Source organism: Ochotona curzoniae, unplaced genomic scaffold (genome assembly GCF_017591425.1).
Source record: "Ochotona curzoniae isolate NIBS_2020 unplaced genomic scaffold, NIBS_Ocur_1.0 scaffold_4505, whole genome shotgun sequence".
In the NCBI taxonomy this organism is placed as follows: domain Eukaryota; kingdom Metazoa; phylum Chordata; class Mammalia; order Lagomorpha; family Ochotonidae; genus Ochotona; species Ochotona curzoniae.
The window spans coordinates 22,863,974-22,885,511 of NW_024467118.1; the positions used below are offsets into that span (position 1 = coordinate 22,863,974).

Here is a 21,538-nt window from a genome sequence, read left to right on the forward strand (position 1 = left end):
AGGAACCCTTTCCCCTTTCCCCCTAGTCAGACTCATTGGATGAGGTGCTCCCAGCTGGTTTCATGAGGGTAGGGAGAACTCTTGGGCAAGACAGATGCCATCCTGGAGGATGCTGACACTGTTACCACCCAGCAGTGGCATAAAGAGCTGGTTCATCCCATCCCAAGGACCTTCCAGTGGAGGACAGGCTTAGGACTGATCCCATCTCCAAGGAATTGGTGTGAATGTGTTAAAAAGGGCCTGGAAAGCATTTTTAGATATAAACATAGCCAGTGTCTTGCACCACCTGTATTGCCCAAGTAGCATCCAAATGAAAACATCCAAGTGAACACTGAGCAGTGCTCAAGGAAAACAACCAGTTAATACCCTACCACTGACAGTTGGAAACTTCTCTCCTGCTATAGCTTCCCAACCCCCAGGCACCTTGCCTGGTGTTATCTACAGCAGATAAGTGACTCAGAACCCGCCCAGGCCAAATCCTGATTCATGACCTCCTCTCTTTAACTCCACCCTACTGCATGCATACACACACACACACACACACACACACACACACACACTCACTCACACACCCTTCTCTGAGCAGCCCAACCATTGCCTAATCTTGGGCCGGGGTGGGTGGGAGGGTATCAGCCCTGTTTCTAGTTGCTGTAGCTTAATTCCCACTTTATGGAGCCATCTCCTCCATGAGCTTCCCAGCTGAGAACAGCTGGTCTGTGTGAGAAGGAACAAGCGAAGACAGAGTGAAAGCCCATGAGCCAGAGCAGGTACAGAAAACACCCACATAGACACACTCAGTGGCTCTTGGGTCCAGATGTGCATCTTCCATCAGCGCACCACTTTTGGGTGTTGTTTTTCTTATTCCCTATTTTTAATATAACTATTGCCATACAAATCTAGCACATGCTTTATACACATGTGCTACACACTTTGCTTTCCACTTTTGGCAGCTGAAGCTTCTAGACTACGAAATTCTACTATGCAATGGCTTGCTAGTTCCGCTGGACTTGGCCACCCACAGACCTGGGTTCAACACCCGGCTCTGCCATTCACTTATCGGCACGATAAACAAGCAAACTTGTTATTTCTCTAATCCTAACTTATATGCATTCCACTAACCTCACCTTAAGTGTATTTTGTGAAAATTATGTGGGGGAAATATTAAGGCATAAAAACATGCATACAATTATAGAGCAATAAACACAATTAAAATATGAGGCAAAAACTGGCAGAAAGCAAAGAGAAAACAGGCAAATCTATTATAGTTGTAGATTTCAAAAACTCCTGTCAATAATTGACAGAGCAGGCAGAAAATCAGTCTGAGTTGGTCTGATCTGATTGGCATTTACAGAATAATCTACCCAACAACCACAGAATATACATTATACTCCAGCTCATATGGAATATGCACTGACATAGGCCACATTTGGGCCATAAAGAGATGAACGCAATGCCAAACACATAGTAAGTACTTTAAAAAGTTGGCTCAACAGACATACAATGAAATTCAAAATTATACCAACCACTCTTAATAGTCATTGAGAAGGTTACAGGCACTTGACAGGCATTAACTCTAATCCTATAGACAATGCTTGCAAGGTAAATATTATTATATAATTTGCCCAAATTCAATAGAGAGCAACGTTTCTAAAGTAGTAGGATATTGACATTTCAATAAGCTATATCTGATAAGAAAATATTACTGCATAAATTACTAAGATATTTACCACTAATCAGCATGCCATAAACTATGAGAATTCACATAAATTACTCATTTAATCATAGTAACCTCATCAATTAGGTATCCTTTCCTTTTGCTTTTTAAAGTTTCTTACTCCTTATTTATTTGAAATGCAGAGTGACAGAGACACAAAAAGGAAAATTTCCATCCATTTGGTTCACTCCACCGACGTCCACAGCAGCAAGGTTGAGCTGAAGCTGGGAGCCAGGACTTCTGTACTGGGTCTCCTGTGTGGATGGCAGGGACCTAACCTCTGCAGCCATCACCTGCTGCCTGCCACAGTCCACATTCAGAGGAAGCTGGGCCAGGACTCAAGCCCAGGCACTCTAATATGGGATGAGGGCATTCCAAATGGCATGTGCCTCTGTGACCACTGTGCCAAACACCTGCCCATTACCCGCATTTTACCAACGAGGAAGCCAAGACTAATTAACTAGTAAGCAGCAGTGCTGGCTTCCAAGTCTAAGCAAAACCAGAAGCATTTTGTGTGTGTGTGTGTGTGCCTATTCACCACAGTGTTGCTTAACTGGATGAAAATTGTTTACCTGTTGAGCAAAAACAGAGCCTTTGCCCACCTTTTTTGGAAAGCCAAGATTCCTTAAGAATAGTCTCCATTTACTCTGTTTCTAAGGATCTCAATTTTGTTCTTGAGCCAGTTTTATGTGTTTTCTAGAAAAAACTTCAGAAAACTATCTAAAAAATAAACCTGTGTATTCTACATCCTATTCACAATTCTTTCGCTTTCCAATGTGGCTCCCTTCCTCTCTGGATGTAGTTATACCAACATAAGACCATGCACAGGACTGTGCAGTTTTAAAAGCTCACGTCTTCCTTGGGCTTTACTGTTTTATATCTGTCCCTGTAGCATTTTACTTTTGGACATCTTTTTTAAAAAATATATTTTTATATGAAAGTCAGATATAAAGAGGAGAGACAAAGAGGAAATCTTCCATCTGTTGATTCACTGTGCAAGTGGCTACAGTGGCCAGAGCTCTGCTGATCAGAAGCCAGGAGCCTCTTCCGGGTCTCCCACACGGGTGCAGGGTCCCAAGGCTTTGGGCTGTCCTCGACTGTTTTCCCAGGCCACAAACAGGAAGGTGGATAGGAAGTGGGGCTGCCAGGATTAGAACTGGCTCCCATATGGGATCCTGGGCACGTGCAAGGTGAGAACTTAAGCTGCTAGGCTAATGCTCTAGGCACCCTTATGGACATCTTTCTAAGTTGGCAGGGAGAACATTAGAAGTGGCCAAAGTTTTCCAATTCATCTCTTCCTGTCCAATTTAGTGCAATTTCTACTTCTGCTTGCTTCTAGCAACTTCACATCCAGTGGGAGCTCCTGGCTCCAGTCTGTCCCAGCCCTGGACTGTTGTGGCCATTCCGGGGAAGCAAACCAGTGTGCACAGTACCAAGGCAGAGCAGATAGTCTTGGTTTGAAATGAGTAGCACAAATACAAACTGTGGAAAATCACCTCCCACTGCAGGCAGGTGGGCTCCTCCCACCCTCAGACCTCTGTCCCTAACTCCCCACCTGGAACTAGCACACAATATTAAACTATTGGTTACAACATGTACCTCTGGTTTTCCCTGATTGCCTACTTTGCCCTAGGTTCCTGCCTACTTCAGAGCAAAAGTTCATATCTGTCAACATACTCCTTATAGAAGGGTAACTCTTGTTTATTTTGGGCCTCTGTGTAGTGTGGGATCACCCCAGTCCTTGGGTTTCCATAACTTCTAGGCGCAATCATTAGTTACCCTAGTGAGGCAAGAGCAATGGGAGAAAGATATGCAGACTCAACAATAATCAAACAGCCAGGTCTGATTTGATCTTGCCAGATTCTCTCTCACACAATACTTGTAAGGAGTGACTCAAACAGTGACCCCAAGATTGACCCTGCCATCCTGGACCCAGTGGCCACTTTGAGTACCTGCTTACCCAGCACCACCTTAAATCCCCTACGTCTTGGCCCCTTTAAGGCCCACTTGCCTAAATAAACTTAGTGACCTTCAAGTTCAACTCGTGCACTCCAACAATCCCTGGTGTCCACCTACAGCAGCATCTGCCAATCCCTGACCTCAAGCCCCCCAGACCCTACCCCGAGACCAAAAAAGATGCCTCTCCCCTTTGATCTCTGCTCTCACTTTCCCCCTGCCCCACGCTACTTCCCCCACAAAAATAAAGCCCTCTTGTGTGACTTGCTTATTGTGTCTGGCATCTCGGGTTTGCAGCAAAAACTAACAGTACTCAGCAGTCTAATTCTGGTCTGAGCAGGTTACAAAACAAGACTTTAAACACATTTCTAAAAAAAAAAACCAAAGATTTTACATGCTATTAGTTAAGACACAATTGGTGTGGGTAAGAGGGTGTCTATTTGTTTACTCCAGGCTCTTGTCATGCATAAAGACAAGTGTGCTGAAGAATGACATGCATAAGGTGCACAGAGATAACATTCAAAAGGCGAGAAAGTTAACACATGTGAGCCTGGGTTGTTTCTTGGAGAATGCCCATCAGGAGTGGGCAGCGGGCCAGCACATTTGCCTGAAAAAGAGAAGGGCTCAGGGAGCGGAAGAAGAGTGAGCACGTGGCAGCCCTTCTAGGTGTGGTCTGCAGCTGAAAGAAACCCCTCCCAGTTGTTGGCCTCATTTTACGAGGTGGGGCAGTGCCTTGCTACCTGGGCATGAGGCTACCTGAGAATTGTAGGGCACCACCCGCTGTCCCTGCCAGGTTCTGCGTGGAGCTTGATAGCCATACTGTCGTGGCATCCCCTTTAGGTTCCAGATGAAACAGATGTATCTGGGGAAACGTAGCATTTTGATGGACAAGTAGGAGGATGGAGTTAACATGGGTGCCTGGGTCTTCCAGTTTAGCCATCCCAAACTAACCTCTTGCCTGTCCCACATCAAAAGATTGGGGAAATGCCAATCCAGTAATGGCAAGACAAGGGTCAGGGATTTTCAGCAAACTCAGTGTGCCAAGAAAGGGTTGCAGCCTTGCCCACCCCTGGCTGTGACCCTGAGCAGCGAGGCCACATTCTATAAAACGCTAACTGATGGTCCTAAGAATCATTCTTGTAAAATGGCAGCTAATTGTTAGATGTTCTGTTTGTGGTTCCCAGCCGGCTTCCCTTGGCTGACGGTAGAGTCACCCAGCTACAGTAATTGAGTGTGGTTGCAGCCAAGCCAATGAAAAGCCCTGTGTGGATGAGGCTGCCACCACCAGGCACAGCCCAGCCCAGCCCCACCCAGCCCCAGGCCAGGCTTGGCCCCTGCCCCACCCAGTCAAGCTACTGATTGTGTTCAGGGAGGGACCTAAAGAACACCACCAAGGCATCTTATTAGGACGTGTCACTCCCTGGAACTAAACTGCTCACTGCTGGAGTTCATCTCTGAAGGCTGTGGGGGTACAATCAATTACAACAGCTGTGGCTTAATCAATCCCTAAACACCTTGTTGTTCTTGATGGTAATGACAATGAAAAGAAAAAGGCAAATCAGCATACCTGAATTGCTCGTGCTTCCCACAAGGGTCAGCTGGGTGTGGTTCTTAGCTAATCATGCCAAGATCACATGAAAAGCCTGTGGGTTAATTTTTAAACGTTAACAATGACGGTTAACAGGTACAAAAGGACGGTTTATCAAGAACTAGATGTTTTTCTCAGTACCTATTTACTTTTTAAAAAAAACTTAGTTTATAATGTCTACAACTCGTGTGAAACACGAATTTCCTGCTTTAGAGTGTTTCTACAAGTTCTTTGTGTTTCTGAGGTTTTATTTAATGATCCAGTGAATTTTTGAATGGCCACTTACTGAAAAGTTTAAAAGGCTTAAGATGCATAAAAATGCCCATTTCATTTTAAAACACACACACTGAGGAGTTCTGCTGGAACATTGGAGGAGAGAGCAAGTAAGTCTGAGAAATCAAAGAGAATTTTAAAGAATAAAATAGCAATGCTAGAATTGGAAAGTGGCCCTGAAAAGTTCTTGTGTCAATCATCAAATTCATTTACTAATGGTATTTGCAGGTGGAGCCTTTGGAAGTAATGAGAATTGGAGAAGGATGTAAGGGTTGAGCACTCACGATGGCACTGGTCTCGTACCTGCCACTGTCTTGCAGTGACTTGACTCTTGATGCCCTCCACCCTTGCAGGAAGACTCCAACAGCTGAGTAGGAGCTGGCTCTATACTCTTGGACCTGCCAACACCTGGAGCGATGAACCAAGTAGCTTTCCATTCTTTACAAACTGCTGCATCTCAGGTGTTTTAGGATAGCAACAGAAGGCAGACTAAGACAAACTATAAATTGCAAGAGCCAAAAATGTGAGAATTCTGATAGAAATACAAACTACTACTAACTCCCAGGTGCAGCATGACCACCTAGCAGTTAAATCCTCACCACACATGCGCCAGAATCCCATATGGGCGCCGGTTCATGTCCTGGCTGCTCCACTTCCCATCCAGCTCCCTGCCTGTGGCCTAAGAAGGCAGCAGAGGGTGGTGCAAAGCCTTGGGACCCTGAACCCACATGGGAGACCCTGAGGAGGTTACAGGTTCCTGGCTTCAGGTTGGCTCTACTCCGGCTGTTGTAGCCTCTTGGGTAGTGAACCGATGGATAGATCTGTCTCTCCTTCTGTCTGTATATTTGCCTTTCCAATAAAAATAAATCTTTAAAATAATAATAATTCCCAGGCTGCAGTCATCAGGGAAGAACATAGCCTGAGCAAAGTCCCTGATGAACAGGAACAAGATATGAGATGGATACCAAATCAAAGTGCTAGCTCAACTTGACAAGCATGTTTCGCTCAGTCCATCATGTCTGACTTGCTAGATGCCCAGCAACCCATCCTCTTCTTGCTCTTGCACATATACAGCTAGAATACATTTCCGAGACTTCCTTGCAGTTAGCAGTGACATGTGCCTAAATTCTGACACTGGGATGTGGCTCAGAAGTGACACTTACCACCTGCAGCCCTGATCGAGAGGCCTCCCAAAGCTGCTGATACAGGCCTTGGTAATTATCCTGGTTTACGCACATGGTGGGTCTTTCCTTAGAGGGCCAATTACAAAATTTGTCTAAACCAAATCAATAAGCTACACATAAGCTATGGTCTTCCAAGAAGTAAGGCTACTTCATTTCCTATCTCATCGGGGATAATTTTAGGTTGTTCTTTCAGAGATTTCATCAACATCTTGGGCTGGTGAAGAACCAGTGCATTTATGATGTTTAGAATAAATTATGTAGGGCCCAATGCAGTAGGCTAGTGGCTAAAGTCCTCCCCTTGCATGTGCCAAGATCCCAGATGGGCACCAGTTCATGTCCCAGCAGTCCTGCTTCCCATCCAGCTTCCTGATTGTGGCCTGGGAAAGCAGTTGAGGGCAGGCCAAATGGCTTTGGATCAGCTCAATTCCAGCCATTGTGGCCACCTGAGGAGTGAATCAGCAGATGGAAGATCTTCCTCCTTGTCTCTTCTCTCTATATCTGACTTTCCAATGAAAATTAAATCTTTTCAAAAATGTATTATATATAAAAATTATGTAGCTAATTAACAATTAAGTACACTAAAGGTAGGCATAGTTTTTAAAATAAAGTTACCTAATGTGCAAAATAGAACATTAAGTCCTGTTTTAAAGCTTTATGCTCTCTCCTATGAAAATTTTCTACTAGTTTATATCCATAATAATCTATGTTGGTGAGACTGACCACTACCCTCCAGCCCAGGTTATTCTCCAAGATTTGAGACACATATCCAACTGCTTCCTGGGAATTTTCACTTGGATGCCCAACATAACAGGTATTCAAATGAATGAGTCATTGTACTACAAAGGACTAGTAGAAATTACTTTTATTGGATATTATCCATTATCTCCTTAGCATTAGCCTCCCACCATTCATTTCTGGTTAACATGTCTTTGCTTCCCTAGCCAACAATGTCCCTGGGGACAGCTGAACCCCTCTTACTCCAAAGGTGGAGTATCTGGGCCAAAGATATTCAATCAGGAATAGGTATGTGCCAATAAGAAGTGAACAGAAGTATATTGGGGAGATTCTAGAAACAAAGCTTCCTTGCTTCGTATACAGAATTATAGCAAATGAGATGGGAAAAAGCCACAAGGGTAATTGAGCATAGAGCACAACCTCAAGGTTAAACATCTTCTTGTACCAGATAACCCAGGTTTGAATCTGCCACTGAACTAAAAATGTAACTGTCACAAAATCAGTGAATCTCAGCCTTTCTCAGAGTTCCTCACTCTGAAAAATAAATTATGAAGCAGGGGAAAGGACCTAAGGGATTTAAAATGCTGGCATATAGTAAGCATCATGAAACTGCCAGTTGGTATCATGTTGTTGTAGATGCTATTGATTTACAACTGCTAACACCCTTGTGCCATCAGCCTGAGAATGAAGTGACTCCAAAGAAGCAAAGAAATGTAAAAGCACATTGCTTCCAAATCCCACTGAAGCAAAGAAATAGGAGGAACCTGTGTTTCCAAAGACATGGGCCATCTTTGGGATGGATGGCCCCAGCCTGCACCTGCCCCTGCCTGCTGGTCATCATGCCCTAAATGGTAACAGGACGCTCATTGCTCATGTCTTGATGTTTAGGCTTCCTGTTCTTGGCAGTGAAGTGTATCAACTTGATACTTCAACTAGTACAGGACTTTCAGAACTTTCTAGATGTGTGTCATTTAAAAAATTCATAACACTAGTAACAATTATTTCTTTAAAATGAAAGCTCTTCAGATAAGCCTTTCTGATTGAGCACCTTCATTCTCCCCTCCATCTCCTTCCCTGCCCCCACAATTACAGCTTTTGTATTTAAGATGTGTTTCCTTTTCATTTAAAAATATCCACAAAGGAAGTGCATAGCATGGTTTCACATGTACCTTCATGTAAGCGATTTTATATTGTACCACACATCATCCTGCAAAGATGCTCCTGTGTACAATATAGAGAAGCTGCACCATCATTATTTGATTGATCTGATTCTCTGTTACAAAAGCTTATTTAGCCAAACACCAGTAGATGGGCTTTTAGATTTGTTTCAATTTTACTTTACTGTGAGTTTACCAGAGACAATGCACGTCAAAGCGACAACATCAGGTGCATAAGAGCTCATGCATACACTGAGTGAACTAGTACTTTTGGCCATACAAAATGTCCCCTTTCATTCTCTGAATAGCTTTCACCTTAAACTCAGTAATTGTTTTTGTTAGGTTTTCTTGGTAAACTTTCTCCTGAATTTTTCCTGTGTCATTTTGCCCTACACTATCACTTACAGAAGACATGTCTGTGGCAGGCATCCGGGGATGAGCCAGCAGACGGAGAGATCTGAGTTTTTCCCTCTGCCTTTCAAGTTGAGTAAATAAAATCTTTTGGAAATAATTTCATTTATTATTTGCTTTGTTATCTAATTTAGATTTTACTACTCTTTATAGGTGAGTAAATGAGGCCCTGGCTTCTACCCCAATATTATCTGGTGCAGCCAGCTCCCAGCAGGGGCCACAGGAAGTGTTGGTTTATTTTATGAGCTATGACAGGTATGAAGTCTCCTTTATTTTGATTGCCTGTGGCAGACATGCCTTCTCCTTGGTCGTAGGCCTCTTCCCCCACATCGTTTTGCACCTGGTCACTTTTCACTAAGCCACCTGCCTGATCCCTATAGGTATGTATATGTGGTGCCTGACTACACAGAGCTTTCTGCCCACACCAGGCAGACAGCACAGTTAGAAAAGTCAGAGGGACGGCCCGAACTAGTTTAGGGATCTGTGGCTAGAAGGCTAGGATCTGTTTCCAGAAAAATGAGATAGGGGAAAAAAGGGCTGGACTGACAAAAGCTACAGATCCTTCAGTGATTCAGCTGCCCTCCAACTGGCCTCTATTGTCCCATAGTGTTCTATATGTCACCATTTTCAGTTCACCGAGAGAGAAGCTGTTTGAGTAAGCTCACCACTATTATAACAGGTAGTCAGAAACAAGTGTACCTTCATAAGCTATTAACCAGCCTATACAACAATTATTCTCAGGCTGGGTGCCCTCCTCAAGTGCAGTAAGAAGTCAGAGGTCAAGGCCTTGGAGTGTAAACATGGCTGCCTACCCAGAAGAAGCCCTCAGAACAGCCTGAGGACATCAGGCATCGTTTGCTTCATGCACCTGCGTATTATAATTGGCACACACCTGCCTTACAGGTCCCATACAGTTTAATAACTGCCAAATTCTAGCTAATCACTTTACATCTATTTTATTTAATTCTCTTCCTAACTTTCCAGGTTACTGTTCTTATTTTTTAGGTAATATAAGGAACTATAACATTATTTCATAGAATACATGTTAAACAATGAGGACAAACCTTAAAAATCTGAATAGTAGCATAAGATGGCAGTGTGTGCTGTTATCAGCTCACCTCAATGAGACAAGGGGAATGAACTCCATAGAAATGCCCAGTAATTAAACATCCCGCCAACCCTAACCAAGGGCATGACCCAAAGCACAGACATCCAGTAGATACAGCCCCCAAACTGTGAGAAGAAACAAGAGTCCCAGAGAACCTTGTCTTACAGTATTCAGCCTGCTAGAACAAAATGCCACAGACTAGAGGACTTACGAAGAACAAAAATCTATTTACCATTATTCTCATGTTTGGAAACTCCAAGATCAAGGTACCAGTCAATTCAGTCTTCGCTGCAGGTCCATTGGACAACTTCTCACCTGGTCCACACATGGCAAACAGACCTGGGATTGCTTATAAGGATCCACTCCCTGAATTCATTACTTCCAAAAGTTCCCACACTCTTCCTTTGGGGATTAGAATTTCAGTATATGAAGTTGGGTGGAAGGAAGTCACCAACATTCAGATCATAGTCAATTTTACATTTGAAAACTCAACAATTTGTAGATGGCAGTATGAATTTTATTTTCAAGTAGGTCACATCTTAACTAAAAATTCTTTACAAAAACAGAAATCACTACCAGCTCTTACTTGTGTTTCATCAGTAAGATTGAGAAAGGTTGCAGGTTGCACATCCTTTCCCAACCATCTACCACAAACTCCGCAGCCTGAACAGCCTCACAATTCAGTGAAATAAAGAGGCATTCAATGTTTAGTGGTCATGTTCACAACTAGTTCTAATGCAAGACAACTTGGGAAAGAAATGTGATTGGAAAAATGCTGCTGAAGTTACTAATAATGCAACACTGTGGTTCAGAGGTAACTGATTCTCCCAAGGGCTCAGGTGTTGGAGGGTGGTCCTCAGTGTGATGGAAATGAGGTGGCAGGATCTTTAAGAAGCAGAGCCAGGTGGGAGGTGCTTAGGACACTGTGGGTGTGTCCACTCAAGGGATTAGTTCCCAGTCACTCTTCAGCTTCCTGCTTGCCAAGGTCTGCTTCTCTCTGGCTTCTGATCCTGCCATTGTGACACCATCTATCCACGCCGAGATCTTTCCAGAGCTGAACTGATGGCAGTTCCATGTTTTTGTACTGCCAATGCCATGAGTGAAACAAACCATTTATCTAAAGCTACCCAGCCTCAGGCATTTTGCTCCAACAATGTAGGAAGAACTGACAGGTACCACTGAAGACCGGCTATACCAAAGAATGCAGCAGCCCACGGGGCACAATAGTCTCAATATTGCGCATGCACTCTGAAACACCTCAAGCTTGCAGAAGGTCAGAGTAAGGAAGTTTATATCCAGTATGAGTTTGACAGAGCAAACAGTTCTACCCAGAAGGGGCCTCTCTTTGGCAGTAGAAGTGGGCTGCCTAGCTCCCTCGTCCGTGCATGTTAGTCTAGTGTCAGTGTTATGTCATTTTTCAGATGTCCACCCCGGAGAAAGAGATCATGCCACACCAAATGCTGTTTATAGTGTCTTATCTTTCTCAAAGGAAAAATCCCAAATCCATGTGAATCACTGTAGCCAGAAGCATCAGAAATCAGAGCCTCACCACCAGGATTAACTACAACCTTCTTGGTAGAAGTAGGCTTTCTTGCATGCCTGTAAAGTTCTTACCTAGAACTAGTTTGTTCCCTTCATTGCTGCAGGTCACCAAAATTCACTGCACAATTCTTTATTTTTCCACTTGAAATTATGTCATGTCTCCCCATGCTCTTATGCAAGCTGCCTAGACATGGCTTTCAATGGCTTGCATGCGTTCCTAATCCCAGGCTAGTATCTCCCTGCTACTCCTGCCTTCCCAGGCGGCCTCTTTGCCGAGTCAGGCAGGCAGCTCCAGGTTCAGAAAAGGCAAGCTCATTTTATCATAAAACAGCCAGGCCTCATAAGGGAAACCGACGGGCCCCCAAAACCTCCTAATGCATTTCATTACCTCTGAATTATCAGTTTGGAATTACTCACATCACTGCCCTTAATTATCCACCTCACTGCCTTCTTCATTAGCATGGAGGGCGGAACCAAGGCCAGGCTGTGTTCTCTTTAGAGCCTCCGTCACTTCTGATTAGTGAGTTGCTTAGAAAATGGCCTCAGCTTGAGCGGCCACTGCCAGTTAGGGTCCTGGACCAACAGCGCATTCATTTATATTCTGTCTCTGGGTCAGCAAGAAGGCATGGATGGGTTTGAGGAGAGAGAAGGGAGGGACAGCCAGCCCTCCCCCCCCCCACTTCCTTCCTGCTCTCTCTCCTCCTCTCTCCCCAACCCACCCCCTCCACAGAAAGCAGTTCAGCTCTGAACTCTCCATTTGAAACAATAGCAACCCGCACTCCTATAATACTTGTCATTCCTTCACCTCCTGCCATTCAGGATGGCCCCTCACAAAAGCCCTCCCTCCTTCCCCTCCACCCCACCCCCGCCTGTGTGTCCCCTGGGGCAGGCCACAGCTGATACAGAGCCAGGATTGGAATCCCTTGAAGCTAAGCAGACCAGTGCTCACAGCATAGTCCCCTCCATGCACTATGCTCAAAGTCAAGCAGAAACCCAAGCTAGCTTCTTTTTTTTAAAGTTAATTGTATTGCATTATGTGACACAGTGTTATGGGCACTGGGATTCCCCCCACCCTTCCCCGAACCCTCTCCCCATGGTGGATTTCTCCACCTTGCTGCATTACCACAGTTCAAATTCAGTTGAGTTTCTTTCATTGGTAGTATTTATCAAGCATAAAGTCCAGCATCTTATTATCCTAGTGGGTTCAACAATTTCATGGGGAGACCATCTCTGGTCTGAAGGTAATAGCTTCTCTTTTTTAATAGGAGTAAACTAAGCTAGTTCAGCAAATGTACATCCAGTATTTTTAAAGGTTGGAGTTAGGTCCGGACAGCAGTTCCAAAGTAAACCTGAGCAATCCTAACACTGCACCATCATTCCACAGGGGCCCCTGGTCAGAGCCCCTCTGTGCAGGAAGGACACACCTTTGCACACGCCCTACCACTGAGAAGGAATTCCCGGTAACGAGCCCCATTTTCTTTCTTTAAACATCAGCCTGTAAACATGACTGCTGAGGACTGCTTTATGAATGACTGGCATTAGCACAGCCTATGGTTTACTTCCTATCCATTGCTCAAAAATACGTGCAGTAAAGGATCCTGTCACAGGGCTGGGCGTGCGGCTCACCCGCTGGGACAGTCAGAGACTGTTTGCTCCCAAGTCCGGAGGTGAACAGAGGCCCCTTGTCTGGAAGGAGCCGACCAGGAAGTGCCTCCTGCTCGGTGCAACCCTGGACACTTGCTCCAGTCGTCAGGCTGTCCCCAGGCACGAAGGCTGACCAGACAGGATGGAGCGATGAGAGAGCAGGGAGCTGCCAGTGTGACAAATAGGAAACTATAGCTCATTTCTGAGCTGCAGGCTGCTGTTTCAAGGGTGATTATTTGCCTAAAATGTCAAGTTTTTTTTTTAATTGTATTGTTTAGGAAATTGAAAGAAGTAACTGATTATACATGACAGGATATTTGATTTTCAGGGAAAATGTTGGTTCAACTTGTTTGTGAGTTACCACTGGAAACACTGGAAAATTCTTCAGTGGTCACTTCATAGACTAGCTCCCGGCAGTCACCTGGCACGTGCATCTGTCCAATAACCTCACTTGTACATTTCCACATGTTTATTCATTTCTTTCAGCAAATGTTTCAAGTATGATCTAGTCATTGGGCATACAGTAAGCTAGAAATGCCTCAGGAAATACAACGAACAGGTGTACTGGTCTTGGTTAAATGCTGGTCTCTTGACTCACACACACATACACACAGAGTATCACTTTATCAAGTACTTACTAAGCGACAAATGTGCTCCTAAGTACCTATACTTGTTACCTTTTCTCACCCTCATGGCAGCCATATGAGACAGGCACTGGTTTCCCCATTTTCTACATAAGAAATTTCAGGTTCAGAGAGGTGATCTAAACTGCCCAAGATCACACAACTCACAAGTAGCCAAATCAAGATGCAAAGTGTGAGTGCATGCTTTTGGCCACTGCACAATGAGGCCCATTTCGGCTGGAATATCCCCTCCAAAGCCCACATTGGAACTTATTGCCACTGGAACACGTAGCAATGGATCCCTACGATGGGATTAGGCCATGAGGGCCCATCCCATGAAAAATAAATTCATGCCAGTGTCATAGGAATGATTGGTTATAAAAAATGGGCTCTCTCCACGTGCCTTCTCATCATGTGATGACAACACGGCTCTTACCAGGTGCAGGTGACTCAACATTGAACTTCTTTGTCACCAGAACTGCAACAGAGTGCTTTATTAATTACCCAACCTGTAGTATTTCCTGGTAGCAGCTGGAAATGGACTAAGACACAACCCCTCCATTGCTTATTAAAGATGAAGCCAGCAATAGAAGATGAAGCTTCTAGCAATCTCCTGTGTGCTCATAGGCTACTATTTGGAAAAGGGGATAACTGGTAGTAATGAAAAAAAACAAGGATGGTGCTCAAAACCTAACAAAATCACATTTTTGTGCCAAACTCTGAAATGTTCAAACTAGGGTAGATCTTGAAACTTTTCTATCCCTAACAATTGAAGATGTGTCAACAAAAAATGGTTAAATCAGCGTGAGGATGTTAGTTCAAGGGGTATGAATCACTAAGACATGTATCAACATGGATTGCCCTGAGAACATGATGCTGAACTTTAAGAAAGCAAACCAGTAAGAGTAACCATACCAATCAGTTTGGGTACCAACATTAAGCAAAATGATGCTATAATGCTAGATGTTATTTAGGACAGGTGTACTTATTGTTGAAAAATTTATTTGAAAGGAAGAGTAACAGAGAGGAATCAAGACAGATCTTCAAGCTACAGGTTCATTCCTCAAATAATCAACAGCGAGGTCTGACACCAGGATCCAGAAGTCCATTTGGGTCTCCCCACATAGGTAGCAGGGACCCATGTACTTGGGCCATTTTCTGCTGCATTTCCATGAACATCAGCAGGGAACTCAATTGGAAGTAGAGCCAAGTGACACCCAAACCAGTACTCAATAAGGGGGGAAAAAAAAAGCAGAATGTATGAGTGATGGAAACTGCATATGTCATTGCTCTATTGTTTCATATGATTTTAGGTTTAAAATATTTTTGGGTTTTTAAGCCCATACCTCTACTGTATTTCAGAGGTAAAGAAACAGGGGTTCCAGAAGGCAAATGCCTGGTCCTAGGCATCACACAGCTAGTGATGGAGACAATAACTCAAACACAGCGCCTACAGTGGTCCCGCTGTGGCTGCTCTGCCTTACCTCCATGCCCTAGCAGGTCCCTGGGGTACCTGCTCAAACCCTGATTCATAACAACTGATAAGGCTACCATGCACAAGAGGACTGACTGACCTGCTTTTCCATGATTCATGCTTTAGGTTCTTAGTCGTCATGACCACATCCTAAGAACTGGACACACTTTAATACACAGAGACCTGCAGACTAGAAGCTTAGAGGCCACTAGCCAAATAAATAGACTCCCTGTGAGCCACAAGTGGTAGCAAGTTTGGTTAGCAGTTTCCCTGGAAATTAGAAACATCACTTGAAATCCCAAATACCAGAATAGGAAGGAAGAGAGTTTCCCAAAGACAGGATGGCTGAGCACAAGCATAGACAAAGTGAAAAAAAAAAAAACCCTCCAATAGCAAATAGGTAAAAATTTCCCAGTCCTCACTGCTTTGGGAAAGCGACACTCATGAGAACTAAATGTTTGGATGTCTGGGATCAGTTCTCAAACATGGGCATGCAGGAGAATTGCTGGAGAAGGAGGTTTTTAATAACCTTCCCATCTGGACTGACCTGAGTGGTTCTCAAAATCGGTGAACATTAGAAAGAATCCAAAAGCTAGCGGTCACTTTGGGTCTGGGTCATGCCAACTCTATAATCTATACACATGTGCTAGCACAGTTGCCTATTCTTTAACATCAAATTTTCAAGGTGGGGAGTAAGGGTGGTGAGCAGACTGCCATTGTCCCCATGATCCAGGGTGAGGGGCAGGTACCATAGGCCTCCCCAAACCAGGCTACTTGCTGTGGGTGAGACCCACCAATGGTTTTTGGCACTGGCAAGGAGCCGATTCCTACATTTCAAGTTGATCTTTGACATGCCAGGATTTTCATTCATAAGCACCAAATCTATAGGTGTGTGGTCTTGTCTCAGTGTGCAAGTCACATGATTGTTTTGTCTACATTGCTGACCCCTGTACAAAGAAGCCAATATGTCAGAGTAATGATGGGGATGAGGGAGAAACAGCCAGTGGCACTGAATGGAAGCTCTACAGCTGCAGAGAGGGATCCACCAATGAGATAGCAAGTTCTGAATCTGGGATAGACAAGCCCTACATCCATAACAGCAAAAAGTAAATACAGAAGATGTGATGACTCTGCACCCTTGAATCGCCCTTCAAAATCAGAAATCTGAGAGAGAATGAAATGGGACTGGTAGGGTCTTGTCTTAGGGTCATGAGTTGGAAGTCACACTCCCATTGTTCTTTGTAAATCAAATGACCCATCCCCCAGGACACACTTCTTCTTTTGGGGACTTGGAGTGGTATCAGGAAACCGCTTCATTATTGAGATGACAGAAAGACTAACAATGTAGGTGATTTCTCTCTGCCAGACCTGCTCTGTCCCTCTACATGCCCCATGTGTATCTGTAATCTCTTCACTTTTTAAATTTAAAAAATTAGGTGTCAGCTACACGCATTTCAAAATCTTGACTCATAACCCACAAATAAATACACAAAATTTCTCTAATCAAGTAATCAAAAGCTACATTATAATTTAAAAAACTAGGAATTGGCCATAAATTTCATAAAAATTTTTAGCTTGAGTTTAAAAGCATGATGATGATGATGCTAACAATGTAATTCAGCATGTGCTAAGTACAACCTCACCTCTGTATTAGTGACCAAGATAACATTCAATATTTAAGATTATGCCCATTTTGCAGGTGAGGAAGCTGAGGTCACCAAAGCAACCCCAAACCACTTCATCAATAAATGTTGGTATTAGCTAGGATTTTTAACCCATACCTGATTCATAAATTTTGAGTTTTATCTGTTACACAGTTCCAAATCACATTCATTCATTGATGTACACATACATACCTGTCTTTCTTCTTAACCTCTCCCAGTTTCAAAATCCCAGGAAACAGCAGATTCACCGAAACTAGAAGGATAACACAGAGTTTAACTTACTTAAAAGATCCAAAGGGACAACATAAATTTCTGCAAAACAAGTCAAGTTTTCTTACTTGTGAGTCAAAATATGGGTATTTACAGAGGGGTTTTCTCTTTACCTCAAAAGAAATATGCACTTTACAATGGGAACTTCCTCCATCTGCCTTGGGGAGTGAAGGGTACTGTCACTGTCCCCTACCCTCTGGGGGCCGAGTCCAGCCTGCAACAGCGCTAGGTGTGAAGAACCCTTAGGAGCCCCTGGCCCCAGACATCCTACCTTCAACAGCACTGTGCAAGAGAGCCTTGGTACCTAAATCCATCTTTTCATTAAACTGGTTAACTACAGCTCTTACTGGTTTAATATGGAATTAAACAGCAGATTAAGATTGAGGCTATTTAGATCTGCCCCAGTTCTCCAGGACCTTGGGCCACACTCCAGCTCTCCTGGCTTGCTAAGCTGGTGCTGAACTGCCCTTACGGGACACTGGGATGTGCCAGTGCCTGGTGAAGACCAGAAGTCACCTGCAAGGCTGCACGAACGTCTCAGGACCTCAGAAATAAATCAGATTTGTCCTCTATTCCTGCTGAATTATTTTAGGGCATGCCATGTTACAGTCATACCTTCCCCAAACAAAACGGAGAATCTCCAGTTCAACTTGGTTCTTGTTTTTAAATCAGGACTACTGAGAAACACAAATGAAGAATCCTAACCATGACTGTAGTATCACCAGCCACACCCCCTTCTGATAGGCAATACCTTGTTAAGCTGTAAAATGGGAAAGAAAATGCTCCCTTTAATTGGTCAGAATGATAATCTGCCAGCTGTGACTCCAGACCAGAGTTGGTCTCCCCAAGAAACTGTTGAATTCAGCTGGGCAATAAGATACTGGACACTAAGCAAGGCACATGCTTGCATTGAAAGAAACAAGATTAGATTTGAACTGTAATACTGCAATAAGGTGGAGCAATTCACAATGGGGGGAGGGCAGGGGGAGGGGAAGGAGGAACATCAGAGCCTATCAAATGTTATATAAATTAAATGTAATAAAAAATATATGCAAAAAAATGTTCCCACATTTTTTTCACTAACCTGCCATTACATCTAACCAATCACACACCCAGAGAAAACAAGTCCAATGGACCAGGGGCCAAGGAGACCTTGAGCATTAACGGTATTTAACAAGTGCTTACAATGACCTTGACTGATCATTTCAACTGGTGTCTGGTATTGACTGCCATAGTTCCCCTCCCCTAGGCATACTGGGTTCCTTATTCCTTATATCCCAGTTATGATGACATAGTTAAAATGGAATTTGGATGAATCCGTTCATTCAGCTAGCTAATAAGTAGGTATAGACAAAAATTTTAAGTCTTTTAGTTTGTAAAACTTTATTTTAAAGGCAGAGCTTGGGGGGGGGTCAGATTTTCCATCAGTTGATTCACTCCCCAGGTGTCAGCAATGACCAGGCTGAAGGCAAGAGTGTCATGTGTGTCTCCCACATGGGAGGCCATCAATTGCCGCTTTCCCAGGCACGTAGCAGGGAGTTGGATCAGAAGTGGAGCAGCCAGAACACCAACTGGCACTCTTTTGGGATGCTGGTGTTGAAGGTGGTCGTTTAAATCATGATGCCACAATACCTCCCCCAAAACATTTTTTAAAAAAGGCACATGGGGCCTGGCGCAGTAGTCTAGCGGCTAAAATCCTCACCTTGCACGTGCCAGGATCTCATATGGGCGCTGGTTCTAATCCTGGCAGCCCCACTTCCCATCCAGCTCCCTTCTTGTGGCCCAGGAAAGCAGTTGAGGAAGGCCCAAAGCCTTGGGACCCTGCACCCATGAGGGAGACCCAGGAGAGGTTCCTGGCTCCTGGCTTTGGATTGGTTCAGCTCCAGCTGTTGGTCACTTGGAGAATGAATCAATGGATGGATAATCTTCCTCTGTCTCTCCTCCTCTCTGCATATCTGACTTTCCAATAAAATGAATTAATTAGTTAAAAAGGCACATGAGGTGGTCATCTGACAACCAGAGTTCAAGGCTTGGCTCTGTTCCCTTAATTGCAGCTTCCTGCTGATGCACACCCTGGAGACAGTAGGTGATGACTCAAGTAGCTGGGTTTGTGCCACCCAGGTCAACAACCTCAACTGCATTCCAGGCTCCTGGCTTCAATCTTGCCCAGTCGTAGCTGTTTCAGGCATTTAGAGCGAACCAGAAGGTAGAAGTGTGTGTGTATGAGAGAGAGACTATTTGTTTTACTTAAACAACAAAACAGAAATGTTTACAAGAAAAGCAACAATAAACAACTCCAGGAATGAACAAGATGAACAAGCCTGCTCAAACTTGGAAAAGAGAAACAAGGCCTAACGCCATTCTTTCCCATCCCAATCACCAGGGCTTCCAACAGCCACCCAGAAGAGCCACAAAATGACTGACATTGAACCACAAGGCCTCACACGTGGTGCTACCCTGCTCCTGGAGACAACATCCCCTTTGAACCAGAGAGGGACTAGCAGCCAGTTCCTGCTGAGTCATGCCAGTGGCGACAGGGTCCCCAGCTCAGCCCCTTTAGTAACAGCAGTAGGGGAGACTTGCTGCCAAGGTCCTCAGAGAAAGTCACCCCAGCCAGCTCCCTGGGGTGCAAGGATAGTTCTGACACTGCCTAGGGAGCTGGGAAAGGCACCTTTCTTTCATCGACACAAGTTGGATTCTGAGCTAGTGTCAACCTTGAATCCCATCCTCCTAGGATTTCAGGTAGAGTGGCAGAACCCACTTGGTTCCTACCTATACGAGATTTCCTATAATGGGAGTGACCCGACTACATGCATTAATTGTATACTTTGTTATTATGACAATTATTAAAGTAAGAAAACTGGAAAACAATGACTGTGTCTTTATTTTTAAACTTCCTGGAAAATATGTAATAGAATAGAGCAGGGATTGGCCAATTTGGCCTGAGGGCCACATCTGGCCTTGGCGCGTGGTCTCAGAAGGCACACACAGCTATGAACGGTGTGTCAAATGTTTCAAACAGTGGGGAGGCAGAGAGGATATGGATAATAGATTCAATTCAGATTTCAGGTTTCATAAATAAAGCTTTGTCAGGGTGTGGCCCTGTCATTCACTCATGCAACATCTGTGATTGCATTTGCCCCACATACATCAGGACAGAGCTGTAGCCACAGATGCTGCAAGGCCTTAGAGCCCAGAATATCTACTTTCTGGTCTGTTCCAGAAAGTTTGCCGACCCTAGAAGGCAAATGAAAAGCAGGAAGAGTCAATGGAGGAAGAAAACATCCAAAGTTGCACTTGATCAAAGCAACATTTTTGCTAAATTTTCGTTTTATTTCCAATGATACAGAAAACCTTGTATTTGTGTTTTCTTAAAGGGCTGGCACTGCAGCAAAATGGGTTAGGCCTCTGCCTGTGGTATCAACAACCCAAATGGGTACTGGCCTGGTCCTGTTTCCTGCTAATGGCCTGGAAAAGCAGCAGAGACTGGCTCGAGGGCCTGCGCTCCTGCATCCATGTGAAAGATCCAGCAGAAGCTCCTGGCTTTGGACCACCTCAACTCCAGCCTTTGTGGTCATGTGGGGTGTGAATTAATGAATGGAAGAGCTGTTTCTCCTCTCTGTAATTCTGCCTAAGATCTGTCTCCTCTCTGCAACTTCACCTTTCAAATAAAAAAAATAAAACCCAATCACTATGAGAATGGAAAGCAGAACCAAAGAACAAAGAATAGAAGCTCTTGGCATCCAGAGGAATACTTGCTACGTTTGTAGTAAGTAAACTTTCAGTCTCTTAATACATACTTTCCAGTTTTGCAAAATTGGACTCATGATATTTCACATTTTTCACTTAAACTGTAAACACATCTTAAAAATGTTGACATTAAAATAAAAGCACTTGCTCCAGAAATCCCTCAAAACAAATAAACACATAAACAAATAAAAAACCTAGAATAGATGGAGAACAGCAAGGAAAGCTTAGAAACAGGAAAGGGGCAGTAGGGATGCACTTATAACTCACTGGGTGGGACACGAAGATTAGTTACTCCTAACTAGGGTATTGAAGATTTCTCTGCACACCCCTCCTAAAACCGTTCACCTAAACTGTTGACATATGTCTTGTTACAGTTATAGAGTTAGACTACACAAAAAAACAGCCAGGTTCTGCAAAATCATGCTTCAACGCAATGAACTGCTAA

At 44.0% G+C, this 21,538-nt stretch overlaps 1 long non-coding RNA gene across 1 annotated transcript in view; it reads right to left on the reverse strand.

Moving 5' to 3' along the window:
* LOC121146631 overlaps window positions 1-17,325 on the reverse strand; it is a 54,653-nt gene extending 37,328 nt beyond the window's left edge. Inside the window, exon 1 of the long non-coding RNA XR_005882231.1 lies at window positions 17,266-17,325. This is a non-coding gene — a long non-coding RNA (uncharacterized LOC121146631). The remainder of the gene's footprint in view (window positions 1-17,265) is intronic.
* Window positions 17,326-21,538: the final 4,213 nt, after the last annotated feature.